Genomic DNA, 18,795 nt, shown 5'->3' on the forward strand with positions numbered 1-18,795 from the left:
TTTTGCAATATTGGTTTTTCATTAAAATGTATACAAATGTACACCCTCCTACTACACATATCTCAGTAACTTTCCATTTTTCTAGCTTAAATACAGTGTGTGTGGTGTCAATAAATGGCAGGGTTTTGCCCCAGAACATCACACAAATTGGAGTTTGGGCTTGCATTGTAGGCAAAGTTTCCATTTTAAGGTTCCCCACATTTCACATTTCTGTCATCCGGTTACCAAGAGTTATCAGTGTTTCTGTAAAATATATATTTTGCTTTCAATTCAGTTCTCAGAGTGTTGGAGTCCGCCTCCAAGACTTGGGTGGGTCAGTGATCACATGTCTCTTCTGCTGGGAGCTCTTTGTGTGCAGTCAACAGTCAACATCAGCATATTCTATTCAAGTGCAAGAGCCTATTGTGTGGTCTCTGGGAGGCTGAGGTCAGCAGACCAGGGAGCCACTTTGCATTTGGTTAGTATGACCATGTGGTTTCCTGGGCTTCCTGAGGTGAGAAGGGTTCCCAGCCTTTTGGCCTGTTAATTAAATCAGATTGTCTTCTGGGAACAGCATGTGGTTAAGATTTTAATTAACTCCTAGCCTTTGATGTAAAGGCCTCTCCTGCAACTCCTGACATGCAGTTTCCCTGTCAGAGTTTAGACCGCTAGCGCCGCCTTGAGGTATTTATCGGTACTGCGTCCATTTTTTGGATCAGTCTTGAATGAATGCATTCCAAACAAGAGATTTTACATGGAAGTATATTATCCAGGTTCAGCACATGGCACTGGTGTGGTTCTGCAGTAAAATAATTTTGTGCCCGTTGAAGGAATGAACTCCCAATAGTTGTGGGTTGCTTTTGGCAATCAGCATTGCCCCTTTTGCAATGGTTTCAGGCTACTGTGTGTAGCCCAATGGTGGTTTTAGGCAGTGCCCTTCTGTGCCCATAACATCGGCAAAATGGGTGGCAGCCTATTCTTCATGCATTTCCCTGTGCATTTTCTGGGAAGCTCTGGCCATCATGATGTTTTCCATGCCAGTACTGCACAGTTTTCCTATTCTGGCGTACATGTGGGCTTTTTGGCCATCTTGGATTTTCTAAGCCCACAGCACCAAATGTTGCAGCATGATAGCTCAAACGTGGGTCAGGACACCCAACAAAGCCCCCCCCACGTGGCTGCACTTTGAATTTGAGTCGATGGGGAGTCGGGTGCACTGGTATGTCCGCATAATCTTCTTCCAATTCCGCAAATGGCACAGTTCAACATCTTTTCCTCCATCCGGTACTGATCAATCGGTTCTCCTCGCCGGTCCTGATGGGAATATTGGGCGGTGCCCCGGGCCCCTTGGGTCTCTGCTCCCGGTCTCGGGATCGTCCTCCTTGGCCAGTCTCCGGGTTTTCTTTCTCCTAGGACGACAAAGGAAAAGCGGCAATACCTATTCATGGACATTTCTCCCCCACCATTGATATAGTGGGGTGGCATATATATTTTAGAACTCAACAGATATGAACATGCACATTTTTTTAAATTAAGAGACAGGAACACATAAACTTGAGAAACACAGAATTTGATGGGCTATATGTAGGATCTTTTAGGGTTGGAATTGAATTACTCTGGAGCGGTACCCTCTGGGATTGCAGAGGACTCCTCCAGTTGCTGCAAAGTGTGCCTGGGATGGCAACACTTCAACTGGTTTATGTGGACCCACTTGTCTTCCCCCTCTGCCAAACCGCCTTTGGGGATGCGGATCTTGTAGGCCACAGGGGAGATTTTGTCTATAATTTCAAACGGTCCCTTCCATGTAGGCAAAAATTTTCGCTGTTTGGCCTGGTTCCTTTGGAAATTGTATAGATAGACCCGATCCCCCACCTGATATTCCTTCCTGGAAGTTTTCAGGTCATAGTGGGTCTTCATACTCTCGGCTGATTTTTCTAGATTCCGCTGAGCATAGGCAAAAGCATGTTGAAGGTGTTTCCTTAAATTCTCCACATACTCATGAGTTGTGGAGGCATTTATCAACGTTTGCTCTTGGGTTCTGTAGAGCAAATGCTGGGGAAGCACCATCTTGCGTCCAGTCATCAACTCAAATGGTGACATTTTGGTTGCAGATGAAGGGGTAGATCTGATGGCCATTAGGACCAGAGGTAATCGGATATCCCAACTTGGCCCAGAATCTGCCACAAACTTTTTTAAGATGCTCACAATGGTTCGGTTATATCTCTCCACTGCTCCAGAAGAAGCTGGCCTGTAAGCAATATGTAGCTTTCTTTTGACCCCCAGTATCTCCCACATCTTTGTCATCACTTCACTGGTGAAGTGGCTACCTCTGTCTGACTCAATCCTTTGAGGTAGACCAAAACGGGAAAAGATGTGGTTAATCATCAGGGCAGCTGCAGTTTCTGCCTTGCAGTTTGGGGCTGGGAGACATTCCACCCACTTGGTAAACAAGCATGTAACAGTCAACATGTACTTGTTTCCTCTAGACGAGCGAATCACAGGACCTACAAAGTCGATTTGCAAATCTGACCATGGCAGTGTCATCCCACTCTTTTGGAGAGGCGCACGGTGCGTGAGGGATGATGGCTGAAATTGTGCACACACAAGACACCCCTTCAAGTATTGGTCGATGTCCTGACCCATGTGTGGCCAGTATGCAACCTCTCTTAAGATTTCCAGTGTTGTGTGAAACCCCCTATGACCGGCGGTGGCCGCATCATGGGCGTGACTTAACATCAGGCTTCGGAATGAGGTAGGAACCACCCACTGATCATGGCCAGCTTGGGATTTCCTTACCAACAAACCGTCTTGGATTCGGAACATTTTTGGACATTTCATCAACACTCTTAGGTCCTCTTTCCCAATGTAATCGGTGTCCGTCAGGGGAAAGTTCTCAGGGTCCTCAAGGTGTTGGTAAAACTTACCAATAATTGGATCCCCCTTCTGAGCTGTAATCAAATCAGCATCAGGGGTCTCCTTGCTCCATTGGGCAGTTGAAAGATCATTGTGATCATTTGTCTGGGACCTAGTGATAGCGGTGACCTGGATTTCCCCCAACAGGGACTCTATTTCGATTAGATCCCCTTGGATGACCCTGGTTTTGGCCAGCTGATCAGCTAAGTCATTTCCAGTTTTGTCTGGTCCCTCTACTTTGGAATTACTCTTGATCTTCTTCCAGTAGATGGTCATCCCATTCAAGGTGACCAGATCATCAATGTTTTGGATTAACTTCCCATGTTTCAGGGGTTTGTTATTAGCGCATAACATGCCTCTGGTTTTCCAGTTGACCAGGTGCTCCACAAACCCGTTCCGTACATAATCCAAATCTGTGATTATGACCAGTACGTGGAGTTGATGCTGGACAGCAGTGAGGATGGCCTGATGCACAGCCATCAATTCTGCCACCTGACTACTTCGGGGACCAATTTTGTATCCAGTGGAGGGTTCTGGGAACTCATTCACCCATGCATGCCCTACGCCGGCCACCAGTTCTTTGTCCCCGTCGTTGTCAACATGGTAAGAGCATCCATCCACATAGACGGTGGGCATTCCCTCACACTTGTCTTCTTCAAAGACTTTGTGTGGGGAATTAAGGTATGCCTCCATGTTGTCCTTGATTTTTAGACTTTCGTCCTCGAGACAGTTTTCTCTGGCACAATCATGCAAGTCAGCCAGACCTTGCGCAAGGGGACTCTTCTTGTTTTGGCCATATCTGACCCCCACAGGAAAGCCTTGCATTGACAGAATCCAGGAAGTAATTCGGGAATTACTCACATTTCCGGCCCGGATTCTGTCACTTTGGAGATATTGCAGAGGCTGGTGTGGAGTCTCCACTATGATGTGTTCCCCATGGATAAACGGGCGGTAATTCTTCAATGCCCACACCGTTGCCAGGAGTGCCTTCTCACAATCATTGAATTTTTCCTCCACAGAGGATAAAGTTTTGCTCGCATAGGAGATAACTTTATTGACCTTGTCATGCTTTTGGTATAATACTGCCATCAAGCACGTATTAGAGAACCCTGTCTCCAGGAAGAACTCCTTGTTTCTGACAGGGTAAGGTAGGCAAGGCGCTTGTGAGAGGCTTCTCTTGAGTTGTCTTACCGCCTCGGCTTGTTCTGGACCCCATTCCCACTTGACCCCCCCTTCAGGAGATGAATCAGGGGTCTGGTGATCTCTGCGTAGCCCTCAATGAACTTTCTGCTGTACTTAGTCAGTCCAAGGAGGCTCCTTCGCTCCCGCAGAGTTGTAGGGTCTTTCAGTTTCTGAAGTGCTTCCACTTTCTTTTCCTGGGGACAGAGACCCTGAGGAGTAATCTCATGCCCCAAGAAATTAACACGGGTTCTACACCACTGTGCTTTCTGAAAGGAAAGTTTTGCTCCGGCGGCCCTCAACTGGGTCAGAACATAACGGATCTCCGCTATGTGTTCCTCCACAGATGAACTTTTGATGAGGACATCATCTACATAAGCCAGGTTACCCCTTGCACCCAGGTCGGGCATGGCCTTGTGTAGGAAAATGTTGAATTCATTGCCGGAGTTGAGGTATCTGAAAGGAGTCCGGGTTCATGTGTACTGCTGGCCCCCAAAGGTAAAAGCCAGCTTGTATTGTTCCTCCCTACTGACAGGCACAGTCCAGTATCCATTGGTCAGGTCTATTGCAGTGAATACCTGTGACCCCTGGATCTGGGCCAGCCCTTGGTCAATGTAGGGCAGAGGCCATCGGGAAGTATGGACCCATTTGTTGAGCTCCCTGAGGTCGGCGCAGAGTCTCCACTGGCCGTTTGGCTTCAATATTCCCAGCACCGGATTATTGAAGGTGCTATGTATTGGACAACTTATTCCCCGGGACTCAAGGTTCTTAATTATTTCAGTAAGGGACTCCATGGATGTGAGAGGCAAGCGATATTGCTTCACAAACACTGGAGTCATTCCAGGGTCCTTGGGAATTGTTGTGGTGTGGATGTCGGTGCGACCACAGTCATATGAGACTATCGCAAAGAGATCTTGGAAATCCAAGAAAACTTGTTTCAACTTTTGCTTCTGTTCCAGAGTCACACAGGCATCAGCTAGGTTGACTCTCTCTTCCACCATCTGCCTGAAGCCTGGAAAGACTTCTGGTTTGGCTATCTCAGCGGCCTCCTCCAGCTGGGTGGAGAAGTCCCTGGTCAGAGTGCTGATTTGGACTGGGGGCCTCAGGTGGGAAAGGCAACCCTCATGGACCTGGAAAATCACCTCATCCCTCCTGAAGTCACAAGTCACATCTTCCTTACCATAGGGGCAGGAAGTGTACACCAGGAAGTTCCCCCCATGCCGGGTAAAAATCCTGTCTGGTGTTGTATTGTCATCACTGTCACTGTCAAAACAGTCCTTGGGGATTGGTCCTAACAGTTCATTTCCTAAATCGATGGAAAAATGTCGGTCATCAACTGCCATTCCAATAATGGTGCTTGCGGCTAGAGTAATACTCATTAAGTCGCTGTTATTCACCTCTATTAGAATGGTGTCATGTTCTATGTTGACTAATGGAGTTGGGTTTACCCCCAATACTTGCTGTTGGAGAGAAGCGTTTAGATGTATGTAAGCATCAGGGTTTTTCAAATGTTGTCCTCTTTTAACTTTCACTTCCAGGGAGAATTGTCGGGTCCTTTCTGGGATGGTGACTTCCTCTTTGATCTGAATTTCAACTGCATAAGGTAGCAATTGAGCTGACCTAAATGCTTTTTCTGGATCATCAAAGCCCATGGGATTATCCGCTAATCGGGACCAAGCTTTGAAGTTTATTAGGTACAAACTAATGGTAAAGCGTTTGAGAATGTCACCGCCTAAGTAAAAGGCGGCAGTGACATCTCGCACGACCCAACAATTATGGACTATGCTCTTGTTGCCAATGGAGATTTTGAGCATACACCTGCTTGGCAGGAGATGTTTGGAATTAGGTGCTTCTAGGTCCATTTCCCATTTGTCTGTCAGTTTGAATGTGGGAATGGCTAGATCTTTTGGGAGTTGGCGGAACATGGCTTCTCTGATGAAGCTTTTACCGTTGTTCACACACACTCGAGCGAGAACAGAGACCTTCCCATCATTTATCTGGACAGGGGTGAACAACTGCTCTCCAATTTGCTGAATATCAGCCAGGCTCTGAGCTGATTTCACATCTTTCTGGACTATAGGAGTGGGAGTTTCTGATTGTGGATTGGTGAAGAATTTCAGAGTGTTTCCTTCCAGTGTGGAATACCACCTTAAACTGGAAGGAAGGTTGATTTTCAGAAATAGAGATGACCCCCCATCACCAGTCTGTTGTCCTACTGCTATTACGTCACGTCTGGAGTTTGGTTGTTCTGGAAGTGAAATTCTACTTGGTCAGATTTGTGTTCAACCATGTGGCAGGTGCCGTTTAAACTAACATGGTTGACTCTCTGTTTTAATTTTATGGGTCGGCTAGTCTGGGTCCAGAGGACCTTGTTTACACAATCTATTAGGGGTGAAAACCTTCTCAGGAGGTCATTCCCTAGTAAACAAGGGGTGCCCTCGGGAGTCACTACTATGACCGGGTGTTTCACCTTGTGTCGCCCAATTTTAATGTCCAAGTCTGCAGTCCCCTCAACGGGAATTTACTTCCCGTCAAAGTTCTGCAGTTGTCCAGGAAGAGAGGTGAGAGGAATTCAGTAATTCTCCCCCCTTCCTGCATTTAGTTCCTCAAAGGCCCTTTTGGACAGAAGGGTAGCTTGGGATCCAGTGTCCACCAGTGCCAAAATTGTACCCTGCCCCTGTACTTGTACCGGGGCATAGTATCTACCCTCCTTCTCCTCACGGGGGCACATATAATGCACATTTTTGGACAACTGGTGGGCTAACTTTCTGGTTTTGGACATTGCGAGAGAAGAGATTTGGGCAGAATTCTGTGGAGAGTGTTGGGAATCTGAAAGAAAAAGTTGGCAACTGGAGATCAGAGCCATCGTGGGTTCCCCTGGTTCCGGTTCTGGGCCGCCTCCCCCTTTTTGGAGGCAGTCACCAGGATGGGTTTGAACCAGGGGATTTTGGTATTGTCGGTTCTGGGATGAGATGATGGGCGGCGGTAGCTCAGTCTCCACATCTCCCCAGTCTGAATTGGCCTCCCTTGGGACCCATTTTTCCTTGGGAGGAGTTCCCCCATCTCTGAAGGAGAAGATCCTTTCCCCAGGATCCTCTGAGGATCCCTCTCCCTCAAATTGGAAGATCTGTACCTCCTCCACAAAGTGGGTCTGTTTGGGTCCTTTGTTTCTCCTACCCCCCCTCTGCTCCTTGGGAGGCAGGCTTTCAGGGGTAGGAGATTTTGTTTCCGGTTCCTGGTTTTCCAGGGGCTGTTTACAAGTTGGGAAGGAAGCTTCCTCCAAGGCTTTCCACCCCCCTTCCCCTTGGGCCTCCTCCCTGGGAACTAGTGTGTTATCGGGGTGCTGCCCCCGTCATTGTTCTGGAGCACCAGGTCCAGAGTTTGGGGCATTCTGCGGTGGCATGCTCATCTGAGGGTTCTGTTGAGCCCTCAGTATGTGACCCAGATCTCGTGCCATATTTTGGACCTGGCGCTCAAGTTGTGAAACCCGCTCAGGCTGATACGGGGCTCTATTTTCTCCCCTGGGCTGATCCCGGGAAGGGTAGCTATCCCTTCTCTGGTAGTACCCCTGGTTGGGAAGATTTTGGTACCCCTCCACCCTTGGCCTCCCCTCTCCCGGATTAGGTTGTCTGGGCTCAGGGAATTGGGGAAAGAAGGGTGGATGATTTTGGGGCGGGAAATTGGGTGGATACCTGGGGAAAAAGTTCTGCCCAGGATTTGGAGAATTTCTGCCCTCCTGTGGGAAGTTAGGAGGGAAGTTCCCCGGGTCAGGTGCTTGGCTGGATCCCCCCCCTTGGGCTGGAGGAGTCCACACATAACCCAGGATTGGTCGGTTTCCCTTGTAGCGGGGACTTACATAGTCAGTGGAGCGAGGGACCCCATTTGTGGGACTACCTCCTCGACTCCCTGTCTGTGACTGGCCCGAGGGCCTTCTGGGCTGTGAATTATTTGGTGCAGGCAGGTTTTTAGGCCCCCCCATCTCCAAATCTAAAACGGGGGCAACCTTTACCTCTGCCACCTTGGCAGCAGCAGGGGTGCTGTTGGTTTTGGGGTTTTTCGGCGTGTTATTTTTATTTTCGATAGGCTTCTGCACCTCATAGATCCGGGTAGCCTGTTCAATGACCCAGTCTAAAGATCTTTTCTCATGAAAATCTCTCACGAGCTGGGTCATTATGTATTTGGGTAAGGCATGGAAAAACGTATTGATAAATTCTCTGCTATCCGTGCGCACCCTTCTGGTGGTCTGCGCAAAAGCACGTTTTAATTCTTGCACAAACTCTTGTGGGGCCTGATCCTCCCCACATTGCAATTTGTAGGCTGCCTTGTGAGCCTCTTGAGGATTTCTGTGAACAGAAAAATGTTTCAAGATGGCCGCCTTATAGGTGGACCATCTTAAATGATTTTGGTCCTCCAGCCCCGCAAAGAAACTGGAGTATTCTGGGGAGAATATCCATTTGACGTACTGGATGCAGCTACTGCTGTCCTTCAAATGGAAAGTCTCCATCATTTGCTCATAGAGCACCAAGTGTTCCCAAACGGAATACTTGGCGTTCTTATGATAAGGCGTGATGACACTCCTTATTGCCTTTATTTGCTTCAATGGGTCCTTAAGCAAGGCCCTTTTTGCCTTATTGGCCTTTTTGGTAAGGGTAATCCTGGTCCATTCATCCTCTGACTCAGAGGCACTGCTCCCAGAGGTTCCTGTCTGATCTTCCAGGTTTTCCCGGATTCTGCGAGCCTGTCAATGGCTGGCAGAATGTGGGGACCTGGTCTCCTGTGTCCTGCGCCGTTCAGAGGAGTCTTCAGATTCCTCCTTGCTGTCAGGATTTGATGGGTACCCCCCCCACTGATCTAACTGGGCAGAAGTTTTCAGGATGCCCTTAATGGGCCTACTCTCCTGGGGTTCCCCACTAAATTGCACTGTGCTTGGGTGCCCACACCCAGATGCCCACCCATCCATTCCTGGGAGGTACTGGCCTATGAGCCCCATACTTCTAGCTGGATAATAATCTGCCATCGGCGTGGCCCTGGGCTCATGTGCGCAAGGGGACATGGGGGTGCCAGAGTCCAGGGACTGGGAGAGATGAAGGCCTCTGGTACTAGGGCTCCTGAGGTTATGCTCGGGAGTTTCTCTTTCCCAGCGAACCTCATCTCTATCCGCCCCTGCTTCCTGTTGCAATGCAAGAGCCTGCACTTTCAGTTCCTCAGTTAAGGCCTTACTAGACTCTATCAGTCTCTCCTGCATGGCTACCTGTTGCTGGAGCCTGTCATTGTGATGACAGAGAGCCTCATTTTCTCTCTGTGCCTCCTGATTGGTCCTGGAGTACTGGGCCAGTCTCTGCTTCAGGAGGGTTACCTCCTGAGCTGTGTCCCTATTGGCCTGCTCCTTTCTTGCCAGAGCATCCTCCACCCTCCTGGTGTGCTCTAACAAGTTCTGGTGTTCTTTTTGGAGGTCACCCAGTCCCTGGAGGGCCAGGAGATTTTCTTCCATTTTCCTTTTTAAGTGGCACACTTCCTGGTCTAAGGTATCCCTTTCCTGACTAAGAGCCTGCATCTGTGCCGCCAGGTCGTCCCTTTGCCTTTGGAAGGCACCAGCTTTCTGGCGCTCCTGGTCAAACTCTGCCTGGGTATCCAGGTCTTTCAAAATCAGTTTATTGCTCTCTGCCTTCTCCCTATCTAGGTGGCTTTGCAGGGTGACTACCTGCTCAGCACATGCCCTATTGAAGTCTAACTGTTGCTCCAGCTTATTCTGGCTCTGCAGTAGGGAGTCCAAACCTTCTTGGTACTCCTTCTGCAAGGCCAGAAATCTGGTATCCTGGTCAGCCTTTTCCTGTTGCAGCACATCCATGTCCTCCTTTATTTTAGTGATGTACCGTCTGCTGTCATTTTCTGACTCCTGGCTCCTGAGCAGCCTCTGCTCAGAAGAGTCCAGATCAGATTGGGCCTTCTCTAACGCCATCTGTTGCCTATTTGCCAGATCCTGGCCTTCAGCACATTTGTCCTGCATGTCTCCCATATATAGGTACAAGTATGCCGCTATCCTGGCAATCTTATTATGTTCTTCTTCGGCTTTATGGGCCATATATAGTTCACTCAGGGCCACATGTAATGGACCCTGATCTCCCCATATATCTGACCTTGTTTCAGTGACTTGTTGCACGATTGCCTGCAACCAGACCGTTTGGTCCTGATGAGTTCACTCACCTCTCACAAATAGCTTATGTAAGAAGTGCTCTCTGGCTATTTTGACGTCTACCAGTGTCGTCATTCTGGAATTTGAGTTCCTCACTGACTTACAGAAGTTTGTATTTTATTTTTGCAAAACAGACCGTTTCCATAGAGCGTTCCTTTGAGGAGTGCTTTACAGCGTAACACATCATGGTGATCCGACCGGATGTATGTCTCCTGTCAGTTAGCACACTGTATTAATCTGCACAAGTGATAAATCTAACCCAGAATATCCCGGCTCGAGCCCCCACTTTGTCAGAAGATTCAATTCAACACTACAGCTAAGTCAATGCTTAGTCTGGGATACTGAATGGAAACCCTTATTGATATATCTTTATGTCCAGTTCATGAGTTCTGGATGACTACCCCTATATAACACCCCTCTCTTAGAATCCCCCTGACCACACTGAGCCAATAAGTAGTTCTGTTTTGCAAGTTTAAAAGGTTTATTTGAGAATATAACAATATATATATATATATATATCACACTTTATAATAAATTAATATCTGATAGTACACATAGACATATGATGTTGATCAACAATGGGTAATCTGGCACTAGCACACTTCTTTATAATCAATGAGGAGTTAGTATAGGACGGATAAAGTAGCAAAAATACTTTTATGATTTCAAGGGAAAAGCAATGAGGAATAAAATGCAGTACAGAAATACTTGATATGATTTTAGCAAAAGATAATATAATCACTTTTTCTCTGGCAATTCACCCCCCTCCCCTATGCAATGTAAGAAATGGAAGGAAATGGAAGTAACACACACAGTTCTTAGGAATGCAATCAAATATAATTCAGTTCACCCCAGCAAGCTTAGACCACAGATAGAAGTTTGAAACACAGGCCCAAAATGCTTTTAAAAGGTGATGGCAATGAAGTGAGAAATATGCTGAAAATGGTTTTAATTCCCTTTAGGAGGTTCAGGGGGAGTGGTAGCTACTTGGGATGAGTTCAGGCTCACTTTAGCAATGATTCAGGGATGGTTCTTAAGATGCAAACGAATTTTAGCAGTTCAGGCAAAAGCAGCTATCTTTTTACAAGTAAAGAAATCGGGCCAAATCGCAAATCGCGGCAAAATTCGCGAGTGCGTGAATCGTGATTGCGGAAAAAGTATAAGGAGTAGGAAGTTCTAGGCTTGTTGGAGAGCTTAGATTCTAAGCTTTCAGAGGAAAGTTAAACCAAGTTCGTAGCCCAAACGGTTCCAGAGATACGGACGATTTAATAAAGGTCGTTTTTCGGATTTTAAGTAAACTCAAAATGACAGGTGACAGCTTTGCAGCTGCAGAATTGACAAATGACAGTGGTGCACCTTTACAAAATAACAAGTGACAACTTCTAGGAGGCAGTTCTGGTTAGATTATAATAGTTTGGATTAGATTATTTTAACTAAGAGATTGGTTCTGCACAGTTCTGCTAGGTACTCACAATATATTTTTGAAATAGGCCTTGCCACGGATCTGCTCAGGTTTTGGACTGGACTCCGGTTTTGGTCTCGGCACTTCACAGTGATCTGGGTCAGCTCTCTGGTTCTGCTCACAGGATCTCTGGTCTGGTCTGTCCGGATACAGCGGTCTCTGCACGGCTCCTGGATCTCTGCACTGGTCCTGGCAAAAGTTCTTGGCAAGGGATTCAAGCAGCTCGCCCGGCTGTGAGTAGCTTGCAATGATTTGAGGCCTGCGGCAGAGAACTCAGCTTGTGGTTTTAGGCCTCTGATTTAGGTTCTAAAGTATAAGTTCTAGGTTCTGGAATATGTAGCTGGAGTCAGTCTGGAACTGGTATCTTCTGGATGTTGTGTGGTCCGGCAAAGTATCTCAGTAACTTTCCATTTGTCTAGCTTAAATACAGTGTATGTGGTGTCAATAAATGGCGGGGTTTTGCCCCAGAACATCACACAAATTGGAGTTTGGGCTTGAATTGTAGGCAAAGTTTCCATTTTAAGGTTCCCCACATTTCACATTTCTGTCATCCGGTTACCAAGAGTTATCAGTGTTTCTGTAAAATATATATTTTGCTTTCAATTCAGTTCTCAGAGTGTTGGAGTCCGCCTCCAAGACTTGGGTGGGTCAGTGATCACATGTCTCTTCTGCTGGGAGCTCTTTGTGTGCAGTCAACAGTCAACATCAGCATATTCTATTCAAGTGCAAGAGCCTATTGTGTGGTCTCTGGGAGGCTGAGGTCAGCAGACCAGGGAGCCACTTTGCATTTGGTTAGTATGACCATGTGGTTTCCTGGGCTTCCTGAGGTGAGAAGGGTTCCCAGCCTTTTGGCCTGTTAATTAAATCAGATTGTCTTCTGGGAACAGCATGTGGTTAAGATTTTAATTAACTCCCAGCCTTTGATGTAAAGGCCTCTCCTGCAACTCCTGACATGCAGTTTCCCTGTCAGAGTTTAGACCGCTAGCGCCGCCTTGAGGTATTTATCGGTACTGCGTCCATTTTTTGGATCAGTCTTGAATGAATGCATTCCAAACAAGAGATTTTACATGGAAGTATATTATCCAGGTTCAGCACATGGCACTGATGTGGTTCTGCAGTAAAATAATTTTGTGCCCGTTGAAGGAATGAATTCCCAATAGTTGTGGGTTGCTTTTGGCAATCAGCATTGCCCCTTTTGCAATGGTTTCAGGCTACTGTGTGTAGCCCAATGGTGGTTTTCGGCAGTGCCCTTCTGTGGCCATAACATCTACAAAATGGGTGGCAGCCTATTCTTCATGCATTTCCCTGTGCATTTTCTGGGAAGCTCTGGCCATAATGATGTTTTCCATGCCAGTACTGCACAGTTTTCCTATTCTGGCGTACATGTGGGCTTTTTGGCCATCTTGGATTTTCTAAGCCCACAGCACCAAATGTTGCAGCATGATAGCTCAAACGTGGGTCAGGACACCCAACAGTGTGCTCATTGAGGTCTTACTGTCAACCCTCCTGAGAACTAGACTTGACCGCTGCCAATCCTACCTTGATTGGTCTGACTTGTCCAGAAGGTTACCCTGTTCCAAGAAAGTAGGCTGGACTTCTGAACCTCTGCCCACCAGGTCAGAGTTCAGAAATTCATTCTAACAGAGCCTGATCGGGTTTCCATCTCAGACACAGACTGAGACCAGAGCTAGAGGCGAAAAGGAAGCCGAAGGCCTGATATGGGCTATATCTCAGGCCTGACTGAGCCCAAGCCAGAGGCGAAGAAGTGGAAGGCGAGAGCCCGATATGGGCTTTATCTCAGGCCCTGACTGAGACCATGGGCAATGAAGAGGAAGGTAAGAACTTCCTAGGGGTTGTATGTCAGACACTGGCTGAGACTAGAAGCAGAGAAGAACAAGAGACCAATGAAAGCCTGTTCTGTGCTATGCCTCAGGCAATGACTGAGACCAGAGGCAGAGAAGAAGAAGAGGAAGGTGAGTATCCTAGAGCGGTATCCTAGACATTGACCAATACTGCAGGAGAGGAAGATAAAGAATAGAGCTTTATATGACTATATTACAGGATTTGGATGAGACCAAAGCCAGAGGAGAAGAGTCCCTGCAAGGAGCTATATCCCAGACACTGTCCAAGACTGGTGTTGGACGGGAAGAAGTCTAGAGCCTGTCCATGGTCAGAACAGAGGGAGAGAAAATGAAGAGCAGGCTGAGGCCAATTTCCCAGACACAGGCAGTTTGCAGATAGAAAGATAGAAATAGAAGAGCCTGATGTAGGCTATAACTCAGACCCTGGCAGAGGCCACATGCACAGAAGGAATTATAAGCAAATCCTAAAGATGCCTACATCTCAGGAATTAGAAGCAAATCCTAATGATGCCTACATCTCAGGAATTAGAATCAAATCCTAAAGATGCCTACATCGCATGAATTAGAAGCAAATCCTAAAGATACCTACATCTTGGGAATTAGAAGCAAATCCTAAAGATGCCTACATCGCATGAATTAGAAGCAAATCCTAAAGATGCCTACATCGCATGAATTAGAAGCAAATCCTAAAGATGCCCACATCTCAGGAATTACAATCAAATCCTAAAGATGCCTACATCTCGGGAATTAGAATCAAATCCTAAAGATGCCTACGTCTGGGGAATTAGAAGAAAATCCTAAAGATGCCTACATCGCATGAATTAGAAGCAAATCCTAAAGATGCCTACATCGCATGAATTAGAAGCAAATCCTAAAGATGCCCACATCTCAGGAATTAGAATCAAATCCTAAAGATGCCTACATCTCAGGAATTAGAAGCAAATCCTAAAGATGCCCACTTCTCGGGAATTAGAAGCAAATCCTAAAGATGCCTACATCGCATGAATTAGAAGCAAATCCTAAAGATGCCCACATCTCAGGAATTAGAAGCAAATCCTAAAGATGCCTACATCTCAGGATTTAGAAGCAAATCCTAACGAAGCCTACATCTCAGGAATTAGAAGCAAATCTTAAAGATGCCTACATCTCAGGAATTAGAAGCAAATCCTAACGAAGCCTACATCTCAGGAATTAGAAGCAAATCTTAAAGATGCCTACATCTCAGGAATTAGAAGCACATCTCAGGTGTTGGGAGGAGAAGGGTGAACACAGAGAGGAACACAGAGAGAGGTCTAGATATTGCCACAGGAGGGTGACCTACAACAGGTGAATTGAGCAATGGAAGAGAAATACTTGTTGGTAGCAGTGTTTCAAAGGTATCCTCAACCCTAATCATGGGCAACTAAAATATTGGCTGGTAGGCATGCATTGAAGAAACTATCACTGGCCCATTAGGGAGACACAAGGTTAGCGAGTACTAACATCTGGGCCTGACTAGTACCTTAAAGCAAGTGGGGAGAGGTTCTTGCTGGTAGGTGAGGCAAAGAAGCCAGCTAGGTGCTATAAGCCAGAGGCAATGAATGAAGCCAAGAAGCAAGCCGTGCACTATAACCCTCAGTCTGTACCTATGTCTCTGTACGAGTTCTCCCCTCCTCAGATCACAATCCCCTTCTGCTGTCTAGTTTTAAAAAGGGGTGAACAGCAGCAGAACCTTTAAGGGACCCAATCACCCTTTTATTGAATTCCTTCCATGACAGCCTTCCTGGAGCCTGGCTACTTTGGTTGTCGGACACACCGAAATGCCAAACTTTTCTCCATGTAGAATTGGTATGCATAGCTTCCCTAATGTTCATGCTCCTTGTCCTCTGTCTCCTCTTTCCTCTTAAGCGTCATGAAGTCCGTTTGAGTTGTGCAGGTGCTTTACCACCTGTCAATCCAATCCAATCAAATCAAATCAAGTGAGCTGGACACAATAACCCTGGGACTGTGAAGCAAGTAACATACTGGGTAATATATCCCCATAACTGTAAGTGTGTGCCAAGGAGCAGAAAGGCGCTGTGTCCCACAGACTATGTAAGGGGTTGGAAAACAATAGGGAGGGCCCTATTGCCTGCATAGATTTACTCCATCATATTGGCTTTTCCCATCCTGACCCCTTTATGTATAAGCACACGTATGACTCGTGTTTTCCGTTGATCCTATTGGCACCAATCTATTAAACACGCATTGGCCAAGCCAAGAGTTTTGGCATTATTGTAGGCATGGGATAGGCATTTGTTAGGCCCTGCCATAAAGGTACTACCTCACCATAAGATGGCAACAGCTAGCAAATGGTGTTAGCACATGATGGTATAGCCAAAATTCTTGGCCTTGGAAATGCTTGTTTTAATAGGAATTCCTTCCAGGAACAGATGCAAGCGCATGCATATGCATATTGGTAATAAATCAAGTGGCTTAAGAAACACTCGATTAAGACAGTTTTATTTAACTAGGTCCTGGTGAGTCATTACCTCTCTTATAACCGCTTAGAAATATGACTGGGGGAGACGTGTGGGTGGGGATGGCCATAGGCACAAGCATGGCCATGAGCAGTCAAGGGATGGATAATCTAATAAACAGCACCTACAGGTAGTGTGCCTGCCCTCACGTCCATCTCCTTCCCATCTTCACTTCTCATGCCAATAGTTTTGGCTCATAAACAACATTGACAGTGCAACATCATAGCAAAACTAAAACAAGCATTGGCAATGGCAATAGGTTTGGCGTTTACTGTTCTTTGCATTTTGTATTTATAGGCACTTAGGTGCAAAGAGGAGAGTGTGAAGTTTGAAAGGAGGATGTGATACGGGGTGCAGGTGTGCAATAGAATGAGAAGGGGAGTCTATTGATGAGGGCGCCATCGATGCTGAGAAAGAGGAGATATGAGCGAGAAAGGTTAAGAGTGAGGGGGTAAGAAATAAAGCGAGAGTGTGGGAGGAAGGAGGAGAGGGGATAGGGAGAGGGTGTAGGGAGAGGGCGTAAGAGAAGGTAGGAAGGGGTAGGGTGGGTGGTGAGGGTAAAGAGGGAGGTGGTAGCATTGAGTAGAGAAAGAGGGGCTATGATGGGTGGCAGTAGAAGAGGAGGTAGGGTGGGTGAGGATAGAGAGAGAGGGGTCTGTTGGGTGTATGAGGGTAGAGAGAGTTGGGGTAGGAGTAGGGCGAGTAGATGTAGGGTAGATGGGTTAGGGTAGGTATAGAAAGAGTGGGAGTAGTATGGGGTAGAGAGTAGGGATTAGAGAGATGGGTGAATGTGATTATTTTGAATACAAACATTTCGAAGACAAACATTTCTAATTCTACATGTAAGTATTCGAAATAAGCACCCCACAGCCAAATGGCCTTTATAGACCCTGTTCCCCGACCCCATTACTTACCTTTTGGAGGCACACTTCGTTGTGTGCCGGTGAGTCCCTGCAGCGCCAGATCCCTTCACTTCCATGGATGGGAACAGGCGCTGCAGGGTCATTTTCTTTCTTTTTTATTTTTTTTACTTTGTTGTTTACTTTGCGAGGGACACCCCTACCAACTACGATTCCATTCTAGTGAACAAGGGTGCGGGGGACACCCCTCAATCCCTGCTTCCCTTCTTCACTGTAATGAAAACCGAATGGTTGAAATGTTCGGCATTTTTGGCTGTACTTAATTTTGGTACAGCCGAAATCCGATCAGTTCAACCATTCTGGGTTTTTTAACAATATTTCTGTGCAATACCAGAGAGAGTGGGGGTAGGGAGAGAGTTGGTGTATGGTGGGTGGAGGTAGAGAGAGCCTGGGAAGAGAGAGAGTTGGGGTAGGATGGGTGGGGGAAGAGAGAGTAGGGGTAGGGTGAGTATAGAGATAGTGGGGGTAGGGTGGGTGGAGCTAGAGAGACTGGGCGGGTGGGGTGAGAGTGTGGGATGTAGGGAATGTGGAGGCAGGGAAAGTACGGGTGGAGAAGGGTGTGTGGTGGTAGAGAGTGTGAAAGAAGGTGTATTACCTCTGCAGAACACCTATATGCAATTGCATCATTGGAAGACTGAAAAAGTGAGATGATGAAGGATGGGAAAAGAAAGGCGAAAGCCAGTGCACAAATGTTTCCTTCAAAGTGTATTTGGTAAATAGTGTTAGCTCGGCGCGTAAATTATGTTTTGTGAAAAATTGTCAGCCCCCTTCAGATAGGGTTGGACCCCCATCAATCAGGGTCCCCAATCAAATAGGCGGTCAAACCCCAAATTCCATGCAGTGGTTGGAATGGCAGGATTGCCTACCCAGTCGCCAGACCATAACGTCTTATTTGGTATGCAGACCCAAGTCAATGAACTCAATTTGTTCCACTGAGGTGGTCTTTCAGTTCTAACGTTTAGGCACACATCAATTTATATGGTGGTGTGCATAGTCCTACATATTTTAATGGGAACAACTAAAGGGGGTGTACTGTACAGGAACGTAAAGTGGCGTGCTGAAAAGCCACTGACTTGAAGTACTGGGAGGGTAGCTCAGTGGCAACATGCGCACCTTGGAAACAAGATTACACTAAGCAACACAGGTTCGATTCACGGGTCTGCGCTTAGAAACCTCTGGGTGTTTAAGCGCATTATAAATACGCAACTACCCTAGTAAAAAAGAAATTCACTTTTGGGGTTGCTTCTGGCTTGTTTTCAAGCTGCAGATTCTTTTGGGATTTCTTTTGGATTTTTTGTGGAGTTTTCCTAGCAAGGATTTTTTTGTCTTGGGTTGGAGGATTTATTTTGGATTTTTACTGACTTGTTTCTCAGTGAAAACAATCCACTAACACTAACGGCAGGCACACATTTTTACAGGATGTATTTTGGATTTTTTGACAAGCAAGGATTGTTTGGTCTTAAAGTAAGGATTTATTTAGGATTTTTTTCAACTTGTTTCTCAATAAAACCAATCCAGCAACACTACACATTTTTACTGCGGGCTCGCCCAGCTCTAATAGCCCCACCTAATAAAACACTCCTGTTGGCTTTACCTTTAAAAATGCCATGTCACAGTGAGAAAACATGTCCACCCACTCCTGCCCTTCTCTGTCCAAACACACACCCCTTGGATCCCCTTAATTGAAGCTGTAAACGGGCCACTGGTGTAATAACAATGTCTAAACCAGGTCTGCCTTCACCCACTCAATTTATAAGCACTACATGTGCCCTTCACTGTGGTTCTGTTG

The sequence above is a fragment of the Ambystoma mexicanum genome, chromosome 6p (genome assembly GCF_040938575.1).
Source record: "Ambystoma mexicanum isolate Mex_15411 chromosome 6p, UKY_AmexF1_1, whole genome shotgun sequence".
In the NCBI taxonomy this organism is placed as follows: domain Eukaryota; kingdom Metazoa; phylum Chordata; class Amphibia; order Caudata; family Ambystomatidae; genus Ambystoma; species Ambystoma mexicanum.